The sequence below is a fragment of the Embiotoca jacksoni genome, unplaced genomic scaffold (genome assembly GCF_022577435.1).
Source record: "Embiotoca jacksoni isolate LCO1_2020_lvr unplaced genomic scaffold, fEmbJac1.0.p SCAF_7, whole genome shotgun sequence".
Lineage (NCBI taxonomy): Eukaryota > Metazoa > Chordata > Actinopteri > Embiotocidae > Embiotoca > Embiotoca jacksoni.
In genome coordinates, this window is record NW_027185425.1 from 6,679,255 (window position 1) to 6,692,959 (window position 13,705).

A 13,705-nucleotide genomic window follows, 5' to 3' on the forward strand; every position below is an offset into this window, starting at 1 on the left:
TTCATTTGAAAAACAATCGAAACAGAAAAAGAATGATTTCAACCTGATTCCCTTCCCATCAATCACAATGATCTGTATCTGCATAAAAAGCCATTGAGATTCCGTGCGGGACAGCAGATGATATTATTTCTAATAAAGCATGTCTCGGTGCCATTATTAACCATATTGGCACATGGAGCTTTGTACCCATGAAACATCCTCTGGCGGATCAATAGCAATCACGCAGGTAATGAACAAATGGGAGCTATTAATGCTGTACCATATTGTCCCTCTTACATGCTGCAGTCCTGCACAGTCTAGGTCAAATATTGTGGATGATCACTAATATTCCAGGTAAGTAGAGGACAGCTTGTATTACCAAGACTGCACACAGCGGCAAACGTGGAGATGGGCTATTTTAGAACAAGGATTAAATCAAAGCATAATGTCAAAATAAATGATTACATCACTCCTTATTGATGTGAAAAGTGTAAAGAATTCATTAAAAAAAAAATCCAACCTTGTATGATAAAAGGCTGACGAGTTTGACCAGTTTATCATCACTGAAAACTGGATACGAAGCTGGAGATGAAAGAGACAGTCACGTGCACTGTTTTAAAAAGAAGCCGTCTATTCACTAAAATAAGATGCATTAAGAGCCCGGCATACATCCTGCAACAAAAAATGCTCAGTATGCAGCTCTGTGGGCAATTTATAGTTCAGATGTGCTATTCTGTCTCTTCCTGTGTGATAACCGCAACCTTTCTACAACCTCTGACTTATCACTCAGCATTCAATCAAACCTTCAGTGTTGTGACTATTATCAGTCTGAAATTCATTCGGGAGATTAACGCTTCGTCTATGTTACTTTTACAGCGGTGGGAATCTAATGGCTTCCCCACAGAGACTGCAATATATCTCTCCCAAGAGCAACTCTGCACAAATATAAAGTAGCACTATTTAAAGTCAAGAGTGTGAATAAAACAAGACATGAAATGGAATCAAACACAGTTGGTGAAATCAAATATTATAAGATGTGAATAACAGGGTAATTAGGAGGTTACATTATTTTTTTTATTGATTTTTGTATTAAAGTATTAAACCAGATTTATAATAATTAACACTTTGGTATGTTGTTTCTGCGAGTTTCACTGCAATCCAAGACCTCTTTCTGTTGGTAGAGGCTGCAGAGCGTTCATCAAAGCGCCCACACATTGGCCTGTAGACAGCTGATCTTGTAAACTCCACAGCGCCACGTTAAAGCTGCACTTTTTTTTTGTGTTCACTTATTAAGTTAACCACTGAAGCATACAGATATTAAATTTGGTTTATTTTTAGGATTCATACAAGCTGCTTATTTTTTTCTTGTATGTATGCTAAAGAGTTTGTACCTAGCAGCACGCTGGAAAAAAAAACCTTTGTTTTCAAAAGAAAAAGCTGTAGTATAATATAAGATGAAGTATTTATGGAAAGTTTACAGTTATTTTTTTCCCCTCATTTTATTCTGCTGTCATGTGAATTCCTATAAACCAAAGTACTGTATGATAAAAATCTACCTTACACAGATGTGTTAGCTGGTGAAAAATGTTTCTAATAAAGGTTAAAAAAAATTTTTACTATTTCATGCATGGACATTTTTTGGGGTATTTTCTGAGTTTTGTTTCTGTTCTTTTCGGTTTTATTGATGCAGCGTCAATTTTTTTTTTTTTTGTTTGTTTTTGTTTTTCAACAGGAAGACTAACGACCTCTTTATGGAAACTAATGGGGATCCAAATAAAAAATAAAGCTGGCCATCAAACACTAACGAGTTAAAGCCACTAAAGGAAGGATAGTCTCCAGCATTTCAAACACATCGCAGCACATAAACATAACAAATGTTTAGTGGTTATGGAGTTAATCCAGAAAGGCCATTAGTACCCACTTCGAACTTGACAAATGATTTAGGATTTGGAAAGTACTTTAAAAAAAAACACAACTGCGGCTGCTGGCCATTTGTAAAGTTGACGTGCCAGATTAAGGGAAACTTGCACATAAACAAATACAAAATAAACTGTTAATAATTACAGACAAACTGAAAGTGTTTTTTTTTTTTTTTTTTGTATAGTTGGGTAACATATCAGCAGAGTGGAGCCACACTGTGGTCAAAACATGCAGCTGCACTCGGAGCCATTTTCTCTTCCTGGTGCGTTGAAGCTTTTGAATTCTAAATTCACATCTTTGACTCGTCTCCTCTTTTAGATCTGCTTCTGCTGGGAATGCTGTGCCTGCTATAAAAATGTACCCCCAGGGGTTTTCAGTATGAAGCGGCAACATGTCATCGGAGAGAAAGGCACCTCTATATCTACGCCAGCCTCTACATGCACATCAAAGAAAGGAAGCAACATGAGGACTTTACCAGTAAGATAAATAACATCTACTGGTTAAAGATTTTAAGAGTTATAACAGTTTAAAAATCAAAAAAATAATAATGTCCCTTCTGAGGGCCCCACACTGCGGCTGAGCTTTTATTTGCATTTCTTATAATTTCGCTCTCTTTTCCCATTATAGTGTCTTCCCTTTAATTGGGGCTATATTAGTAATGCTGGTGTCTCCTCCTTTAAATTAATCAAATCAGTTAAACTTCAGCTGCATTAGTCTGACATTACAGCAGAGTCTGGTTTGGTCTATATTTAGTCGCTTCACATGATGCTCGACCTTTCATTGACTGTGCTCTTTTAGCATAAATTGGCTCATGAAAGACCTTTGGGAGAAAAGCTTTTTTTTTTCTCTTCCAATGCATGTAGCTCTGCAGGGATTATTCCGGTAAAAGCAAAAGCTGGACTGAAAATAAACTATGTCAGAAAGAAACAAACAACACCCATGACATTTAGGATGTTATGCATCTATTTTTCTTATTGTGAGGCGAGAAAAGGAACGCAAACACAATCTTAGATGTGGGCCAAGCTTCGACAGCTTGCAACAACCCGCAAGAGGGTTTTTAATCTCGTTACATACAGTATCAACCCCGAATGACAAATTCATGTTGAGTTGATGCTTAATTATCAATAAATGATCACAATTGCAAACATGAGTTGATATAAAAACATATAAAAGTGGCCCTGAATGTTTCTGATAAGTTTTGGGGATAATCATGCAAATCCTGTCTGAATCTTGTAAAGACCTCCAGCATGTTAATATAATGGATACAAATACTCACAATTTAATTGCGTCCTTATTTGTTCCCATGTATTAATTTACACAAATGATATATGACACTTATTGGCTCAATTTGCTTTCTTCATCCTTTAATAAATACTTCACTTCCAAATAAAGCCCTTTATTGGCACATTCACCTCCCTCCTTGTCACATACACTGAGCCAGTCCGTGACACAATCATGACTCAAGCACAGTAATCTTTGACGCTGTTGGCATCAACAAGCTGCAGCTGCTGGTTTCCACAGATCCATCAGAAAACAAGTAAAATTCAACCTGAATAATTGACTCGCTGATCAAGATATCAGATCCTCTATAAACCTGCTGTAACCGACTGTTTGTTATTTGATATCCTCAAAGATAAAACTGCACAAACAATTATGTTTTCACTGTTATGATGACACTCCATCAAAATGACAAATGGATTTCGTGAGATAAAAGTAAACTAACAGCATGTGCCTGCTGTGTCACCAAGTACACGTGGCAGAATAATGACATATTGGACAAATTAAGAGTCAGTGATAGATTTTTCAAAGTCATACAAAGGGCTAAAGAAGAAGGGAGGGATGAGGTAGACATTTCCATATGGCGTGACTTATAGTGACGAGGTCATGCTTCATTTGATTTATATCCTGCAGCTGCTGGAGATACTTAGGAGGAATTTTAACTTTTCTCTGCTGTCCCACTGAGATAAATAATGGAAGTGCATTTTCACAGTGGAGTGCAGAGAGTAAACTATATAGACTGATAATATTTGCACAGTGGAGATTCTCAGTATTTTCTTAAAGATGACAACTGTCAGTGACATTTGACCAATTCCTGGCAAGCTGATGGCACACAACTTCATGTGTGCAGAGTATCTATATGTGAGATGTGTTTGTGTCCTAAAAAAGAGCTAAAACTATTCGTTGATTTATTGATTAGTTGATTGACAGAAGATTCTTAGGCACCTATTTTGATGATCAAAAATCTTTCCAGTCATATTTCTTAAAATCAGTATAAAAAAATTCCCCAAATTCTCTTGTTGGAGCTTTTCAAATGAGGGGATTTACGACTTCTCTCTGTTTTATGTCATAGTAAACTGAATTCCTTCAGCTTTTGGTAAAACAAAAATGAGGCATTTGAAGAGGGCTTATGAGTCAAATATTTTCACTATTTCACAAACTAAACAATTAGTAAAAATCATTTTGTTTAACCGATTCCAAAAATATTCCTTCAGTCATTAAATACAGTATTATATTATAATATTAAACACTAAATAAGTTGAATAATATAGAATTTGAGGTTTCAGTCTATAGCATGTGACATTAAACCCCTTATAAATAGTTGATTCATTGTTTTGTTAAAAACAACAACAAAAGTTTTGACAAATGCCAAATTGGCATGTATCTATTATTAGTGATTGCGAGTTGCTGCATTGAGTTTATTATGAAAACCCTTTGAATTATTTCCTCTTTGAAACAATAAAATCATTCATCAGTTGATCAGTGAAAATCTTTCATTTTCCACAGCAGCCTCTGTGTAAGAGCCAAAGGCTGAGTACATACAGTTCACTCAGAAGATATTTACAAGTCAAAAAGCTTTTCACTGGAAATGTTACAAATTCCCAGAGGCAGTCTCCTATATTGCAGACATCAATTTGGCAGGTGTTGGGAAGAAAATATGCTTGCTTTCATTTGTCACTGTGAAGACATTCACCTCCGTGTACTAATGTAAATGATCATCAAGCTCTGACTCAGTTTAAACTGCGGCGCAAAGATTTCTGCTAAAACACAAGAAATGAAGACAACAATATATCATTAAGCAGGGTAGCGAGCCGTGGCAAACAACATTAAGCTACTCCTATTCGCAGTCTGGACCACTTAGTTACAATCATCACTTTGAGCATTTCATCCACTTTTAGGCTGCCACTGCATCACTGACCTGTGGAGAGGCAGAGTTATGTGGCTCATATCACAACACTGCTCAGAAACACCAAAAACCAAAGGCACAATCTGTGACCTAAATGTAAAACAAAAAAGTGGCCCCAATACCAAAAATGTAAAGTCAAGATTTAAACCTACCATCACCCATAAAACGTTTTATCGGTGGGTTACTGCATGAAATAAAATGTGTGTTTTCTGATGCTTATATCTGTGAAGATTCTCATTCATCCAACTCAGAGTCAACCTACTTGTTACCCAAAGGCAACTGGGTTTATTTAAGTTTCTTGAAGACGTTTCACCTCTCAACTGAATTACTACTTAGTGTCTAACACACTAGAGGGAGGTTCTAGTTTTCAACCTCTTGCGGGTTTGTTAACACTTTGACAGATGTTGCGGTCACAAGTGAGACCCACCACGGCATCCTGTGAGTCTTTAGGGCCAATAATAATCATGGTATGAGCGGTTTTGGGGTTGTTGACCTACCCTGCCATCTCTTGAGTCGTGAGGGTCCAGATGTGAATGTTGTTTATGTACCTGGGCAGGGAACTGAGGACTGCAATGCAAGTGGCTGATACGTGGTGTTGTGAACCACCTCCTCAGTTCAATGATGATCTTTCCAGTTTGACCTAGATGGACTCTTTTACCCCTCTTTCAAAACATTGGCCTCCCCGGGCCAAAATGTGTACATTGCTGTCCTCAAATAAGCGGGAGCACAAGCTGGGTTTATCAGAACCACCATCGGGCCCAGGACATGCCCACAAAGGACACAGGGAAAGGAGACGTAGCAACTCAAGGGGATTTTCAGCAAACACTGCATCCTTGTATATTTCAAGACCAGTAACACTGACAAGTGTCCACCACAAGGACAAAACACAAAGAAGCCTTTCAGAAGAGAGGTACTTCTTATTGTATTACAAAAAAAGGAAATATCTGTGTAGGTGTCTCAATGCTCAGTATAATCTGAATTAACACAATGGGGCCAAAAAGCAAGACTGGAGGCAGAGAACAATTCCTTTCTTTGTAGGCTCACCGTGTTTTAATTATCTGTCTAGTGCTGGCACTCTGAAGTGGCCTTGGAGTTAATGAGCCATTTTAAGACATTTTTGCAGAGCGATTGGTAAAAAAAAAAAAAAAAAAAAGGCTAAAACCTCCCACTGACAGATACATTTAGCCTTTTCTTTAAATTGAGACCACTTTGCCCCTGGATAGGTCTTAACAAAAATAAAGTCGAGGTATACGAAAGTCATTCAAACCTTTGACGTATAGGACGATAATTTAAAGCTGTGATAGCTACAACTAAAGGAGCATTTTTTAAACTAAGCTACACCAAATTGGTACATAAACAAAACAACTTCCTAGAGCACAAGTTGACATCTTCAAATTGCTTATTTATTCACGTTCACCTTTTAATCACTGAGGACAATGAAAAGAACACAATTTTTCACTTTTGAGGAAGTGGAAATGAGTTTTTGTTTTGATTTTATTTTTGCAAGAAAAATTACTGATAATCACAATAATTGTTTTCAATTAATTTTCTAAGAGTAAATCGATTTATTGAATTCATGAAAACGAACTGCTCTATCACTGAAAACATTGTGCTATGAAAAGCAGTGCACTCATTAAATAGCTTCAGCTTGACAAAGTGACAGCAGAAGTTTTTGTTTAACCCCAGGAAAATAAATTTTATTATAATGTATATCAAGTATCAAATCTCCATTGTATATTACAAAAATACAGAAGGTCCTCAGTTTGCCACTGGAAGCTGGCTCCAAAAGTGAGTCAATCCCCTCAGACCTCTGTTAAAACGACCAACTTCACAGCAGAAAGAAACATGTTTACAGGCTGGTAAAACAAAAAGTGATTTTGGCCCCTAAAGAAAATTTCCCCTTTCAGGACCACTGCAACTGCCCCATTTAAACTGTACTAAGGCTTAAGGCCTTAGTACAGTTACCATAATTAAGGTTGAGCTGCTTTAAGTGACAGGTGGGAGCCAAATTTTAGCTATTGACTGTCAGCCTGAGCCTCTCCACTGTGCTGGTTTGAGCGAGCAAGCTTCGTTCAGCCCGCCTCAGCTCCACCCACACATCACCTCTTTAACCAATTTTGGATTAGCGGGGACTAAAGCCGAGTGAGGCATTGCCAATATGACGAAGGTTGCAGCCACCCATGCTGAGCCTTAAAAACTACTCTTCAGAAAAGTTTTGGGTGACATCATGGAGGCTACATCCATTTTTTTTTATTTTTTTTTTGTCTATGAGATACTGCAGTTTCTCAGTCATGCTGTTTTCTTACCAACTGGCAAGATAAGTCTTTATAGATGATCAATAATTAATATAAGTGGTACAAAATAGATGAATGAGGCAGAGTGTGACAGCAATTGCATCTATCAGCAGGAATTCATGAATAAAGAGATTTCTGGAGTTTGCAGAAAATGAAACGCAAAAAAAACCCCAGAAAGGCTTTGAAACAATTCACTACAGCTGCAGTCATTTGAAGCTGAACCATAATTTGATTAATAATTTTGGAGAGCAGCACAACCCCAAAGCCTTTGGGAAGACTTTCTTTATTTGGTTCTGTGAGGTTTGCAAACATCCAGTATTTGAAAGAACAGCCTGCCTAAACATCCACTTCAGTTAGTATTCCTTCTGTGGACCAACAGCATTGTTAAGTATGAAGACATCAAGCATCAAAGTCATGGAGCTTATCTGCTTTGTCAAATCATCTAGACATCAAACTTTGGAATTCCCAGTGAAAATAAAACTAAACATCCAGGGAGGGATTTCAAAACTGATAAGAGCAAAGCTTTGAATAAGACTGAAAAACAGGGATATAGCAAGAGCTTGATGACTATCAATCTCTACTGTTTCTCCTTAAACAGATCAAAGACTAGAGGGATGAGGTATTTACCAAGCTGAAAATGATTCTTAATGAGGACAGACAGTTAAAATAGATGCATGTGTGTGAATATGTGCAGCATTTGTGTGGGTGGCCGCTCTAGTACAAGGAGACTCCACTGCTTTGTGATATCACATGGGACGTGTAATTCCGTTCCCATAATGCCTAAAGGAGAAGTGGCACTAAAGCTCTGTATCAATCAGGATGAAGAGTTCCTCTCAGAAAAAGGATTGCAGCTCCACGGGCGAAAATCCTACTAGCTTCCACTCATCTCACATCTTCATCTCATACGTGCACAAAACACATAACATCCTTATATTAAACACAAATACCACCCGTTTGAGCTCCGCCTCTAGCAGTTCCTAAATAACTCTCCTGCATGTGTGCAGTACACAAACAATAGCTACTGGCTCCTGTATTTCACTGAAACAGCCACAGGCTGCATTTCATGTGATGGGTTTCTGTTGACTCAAACACATTCTGTTTTGTTTTTTTCTCGAGTGTTAAGTCAGCATCTGCCTTATTATTGGGTTTCCCCTGCATGTCCACTGGGTGATTTGTTGAGCAGCACAATTTTGGGTAGCGGTCCGAGCTAATTTTGAGGTGAGTACTGGAGGCGCTGTCAGCATCAGCAGACACCTGAGGGGAGTTAGGAGCTCTCTCTGTGTCAAAACTTAATAAAAACATTCAAAACTCAGACATTTCACTTTCCTGTCCCAGCAGACAATAAACACCAGCAAGGCCACAAATTTACAAAGCTCAAAGCAGTGATTTGTTTTGTCTTTTGTAATAGTAAAATTACTTGAACATATTTCATTATCAAAATTCAACCACTGACTTTCTTGGCACTTTTATTTAAAACATTTTTTTTTTATTATGTTTGTCATCTGTAAAAGTAATTTGTGTGCCGTTGCTTTTGGAACCAATAAACAAAACTAAGACAGATGATTATACAGAGAGATCCTAAAGCCTAACTAAACAAAACAAACAATAAATCAAAAGTGGAAGGAAATAGTTAAAGAAGAACCAAACAAAGTTGTGATCTTTTGAAAACCAGTCAGGAGACCAACACTTACAGTATTAAAGCACTTTTAAAACTGGGGTAGGCAATTTTCTGAAAAAGGTCAAAAACCAAACCTCTGCACACCTCCTTTGGTCAAGGCTGTGGCAGGCGAGGGCAAGCTATTGCCCTTGCGAGACGGGCATTGCGGTTAAAAAACACCCCATAGTCTAGGCCTGGTTCCCACCCAGATGCACCTGTACCACCCACCACCTCTAACTAAGAAGCACTCTCCCGGTGCCCTGGCCCAAGGAAAGACAGACCTGACATTGACTGTGGAGGCCGATGCAGGGTCCCCGTCTGGTGACACCAGCCCTGGCCCACCACTTGGGACATTAACCTCAGCGCCATGCGCCTCCGAGGGAGGAGATTTGAAACAGGGGGGGGTCAGAGTCTCTTATTGCCAGTGCTGGACTAGCAATTTCTTATCCAGGATTGTCTGCCACTGAATCAGGCTATATATCTGAAGGTATGTGCACATCTGCATTTGTAGAGCTGCCAGTAGAAATGTCCTCTCTCTGAAATGACCTATACGTCTCAGTCAACAGATTTTCTAAAGTCAGCCAAGAAAAGGTTCAGAAGTTTATTGTTTTCTCAGACCACTTGATGCACAAGATGCTGAAAGATTTTTAGGGAAGTTTTGCCCAATGACGCAAAAACCGGCCAAACCCAGCTTCAAATTACATTTACCAGCATGAAATACTGAAATAAATAAAGAAATACATTAAAATCCCTAATTTTGAAAGCTTTAGTAAAATCCCACAGTTTTGTAATTCTGTAATCACACTTGTTATGAAGTAAGCTTCAAGCTGGGAGTTGAAAATTGATCTCGCAGCTCAAGTATCTCAATCTATCGTGATTGACTGCTTAGACCTCCAATCCAGTCCATAAAGATTTATGGCCACATGGGGTGGACTGGTTGCCGGGCAATTACTGTCAAGTGGATCCTATTGTGCCTCTTTGTCACATTAATACGAGAAATTTGGTTCTCATTAGATAAATGTCAAATGGAATTAAGGCCTTCATTTATTTTGCGCGACATCGCCGGGCCCCTCTAAGCCTATTTCTGGCAACTTCTTCTCCCGCAGCCGCCCGTCTGCTCACCTGCTTTGCCCTGACAAAACTACCAGCGTACAGGAATAAAAGGCTTTGCTCGGGACGTTTGGGTTCGGACAGCTAAACAGGAATTAACCAAAATAAAATGTATGTAGCGGGATGTTGTGATTACAGGGAATGCGGATCACAAATTAAAGGATTTAAATTAAAGCGCATCATTTTTGCTTATCACTGTGTCCGTCCTGGGGGAGGGGTGATGAGTCATTGGCAGAGGTTGACGAGGTTACGCAGAGGGAGCCGAGTTACTGCATCCAGGGGGATGAACCGTCTCCTCATCACAGCTGAGGAGCGTGACCTGCAGCTGGGCCTATCCACGCAGCGACGCAACGCGCTCCACTGAAACCCCAGCGAAATGTCAATTCTCTCACCACAGCATAAACAGTCACACCGCGGCGCTTAATTATGATTTATAATTCCCATCAAATGGCGGTCCCCTCTGGATTGTTGCACCTCTCACAGAGCGAGACAGCAGGCCGCAACAAAGACACCGGTATGGACAGTGATGGGCCCTCGTGAGAGACGCGGGACTAATGGCTGGGTTCAGTGTTCAGCGTATGTGTGTGAAATGTAGTGTACGTGTGCGCGCGTTTCTCATGAGAGGCAACGTGCCAGTTGGCTGTGCCAAGCCAGTGTAACAAACCACGACAACAGCAACACATGCTTAGAGATTGTAACTCCGCACTGGGAGACTGACGGGAAGAGAGCGAGAAGCGAGACAGACAGACGCAGATCAAAGTCGGAGTGACATCTGTAAATGTGCTCATTTGTCCATTGAGTTTCAGGATGGCTTTTTATGTGTATTTTCTTGACTGTCGGAGTGTGTTTTTGTGTGCATTTCTGCAGCCACCCTCGCTGCCAGATTACTAATGCCAATACAGATATTGCCCGACTCGCTGCTGTTTCAGTGCCAAGCCTGAAAAACGTTGAGTACCAATGAGCAGGCATATGGGCACACAAACACACCACACACACACAACTACTCGGAGAGAAAGAAAATCAAACATGATCTCGATGCTATCTTGAGATCTGTGCCGATGGTGAACAGTGAAATAAATACACACACAAACACACCATTGTATATTGAGCCAGAAGCACAAATAATCCGAGGGACAATACGTGTGTGTTTGTTTGTGCTGAGAGTTGAGAGGCATGTAATCACACAGCTGCTGAGGAGACGGAGGCGATGGGGCGAACAGATAAGATGGAAGGAGGAAAAGTGAAGGGAAAAATAAAGCATTGAGAGAAACAGGGGAGACCGGTTGAAAGAAGAATTGAGGGGTGGTGAGAGAGGAAAGAGGTCGGTGAGCCAGCAGGGGCTTTCCTGTCATTTCACTGCATATGCTAGCCTTTGTCTGCTCTTCGCACAATGTGGCCCGTATCAAAGGCTCTCAACAGCTGTCACAGCGTAACCGTCTGGCAGCGTCAGTATGGCCACAGACAAGGTTCATGGCATTATTCTGATATGGAACAGTCGTCTAACCTGTCCCGAGCCATCTCACCCGAGGATATGATTTTTTTTTTTTTTTTTAAAGAGCGGATTTAAAACCAAATCATTATTTTACACAACAGCTGATGCCCTTTCAGGAAAATAATTCAGAGCTTCTCATTTAGTTAAAGGTAAGACATCTGAACTTGAAACTGGCGTGGATGACAGCGCATGTAATTAAACATTAACAAGCGTTTTATGGAGCGCGACAATACATCTCTCTGCCACTCTCCGATGTTTCTCCCAAACCTTGAAACCCTTCCAAATACCGCAAATTAAATATTCTAAGTCCACAGCGAGTGAACTCCAAAAGAAAACTGTCAAAATTAGACGAGCGATGGGGTTTCGGGAAGGTAATCAAGATTACAGGAGGCAGGGAAATGGAACATAAACTAAGGAATGATATTTTACTTCCCCCCACTGGTGCGCCCAATTTAGACTGAAGCCAGCGTGTACCCGAGACCAGATGAGATGGAATCTCGCTGGTGTTCATATGGGACTCGGAGTCATTACCAACGCATCGGTTTTGGAGTCAAACAGTTGCAACGGCAAATCAGGGGAACAAAACCGCAAGGATTCGGCAGCTCAATTGACATGCAGTCTGCAATTAACTTTCTAATCTGTTTACAAATGAGGTCTACCATGTCTCAATCTCTGGAGTGTGAGGGTGTGTCTATTTGTATGCAGGTGGAAGAGTTTCTCTTCTCTACGCGAATACACGAGTCAAGATTTATCAGCCGTGCCCCCCCCCACACCGCCAGATCTAAGAGAACCGTTAAATTAGAAATATATGACAACATATAGAGTATTAACTCTTGACTGTGTTTGTGCGATTTATGTGCGCAGGTCATGACGTGAAACACGGACGAGCAGAAAGAAAGCAAGACAAAGAAATAGTAAGCCCTGTGTTAGTTTGGAAAATAGGGCATTTTTCCAACATTGAATGATTTATTGAGACGAGCTAAAATTGTTTTGCATATGAGAAAAGAGAGGCTGAAAGCATTCGCCAATACATTAGAGAGAGAGGATAGGTGTAGCTACAAAGCCCGACGCCGTCCTTCCTCCGAGGTGGTTAGAAATAGCTCTTAATCAGGCACAGAGTGATATGATTATGCTAATCTGAAATGTGCATGTGCATCCACATGGTTTGGGGTTAGCACGGTTTTGTCTTCAGAGAGATCTCGCGCTCCCTCACAGAAACCCGAACACAGCTCAGTGTTCTTCTGTTCTCTCAGCATCGAATCGGATTGCCTGTCCGACTGAGTGCATTTGATCAGCTGAACAGTTCAGAAGGTGTACATATTCTCCAAAGGAGGCCGCTGAGCACCGAGCATGTCAGCCGCATCCTGTCTGCGATTTGAAAACCGCTCACAATTTACCCAGACAATGACTCGGGTGTAAATAGCTGCTGTCGGGCCACTTAAAGGGAAGAAAACATGTCGCTGCATAACACAATTGAAAGTTTTAATCATTTATTCTTCATTTAGACTTTTATCTGTTTTATTCCCTCTTCCCTCATGACTTATTTGCATTTTTTGACTTCTACTTAATGCCACCTACAAAACTGCTCAGCAATAAACATTACAGAAGTCAGCACTGCTATCACAGCCAAATACCATTATGCTGCATTGTCGAATGAAAGCTTTGTTTTAAAGATGTGCTTCAGATACTCTGTGCTCTCTGCTGTGGAAAACTGCTGATTATAGTCACTTCAGTTGTATACATATACAGTAGCACCAAGTTACAAAAATTGGTAATCTTAACATAGTACGGTCGAAACCCGACGATACTATAATGAGAAACTCAACAATGAACGACAGCTGGAAGGAAAAACTCCCGTTTAACAGGAAGAAAACCACTAACAGAACCAGACTGAGAGGTTGGCGGCCATCCGTCTTAAACAGTTGGGGTGAGAGGAGAGCAGATATCATGCATAGCATACAAAGTTGATGCTGACTGGACAAAGATTCCCTCAGTTTGCCTTCCTTTGTTTTCTGATGTGATATACTGTGGATGATTGCCACAATAACTTGTCATGGAATTGTTATTGG

The 13,705-nt window shown here is 40.1% G+C and overlaps 1 protein-coding gene across 3 annotated transcripts in view; it reads right to left on the minus strand.

Moving 5' to 3' along the window:
• Nucleotides 1-13,705, minus strand: part of vps50 (VPS50 EARP/GARPII complex subunit) — a 104,276-nt gene that overhangs the window by 16,678 nt on the left and 73,893 nt on the right. The gene's annotated exons all lie outside the window — the stretch shown is intronic.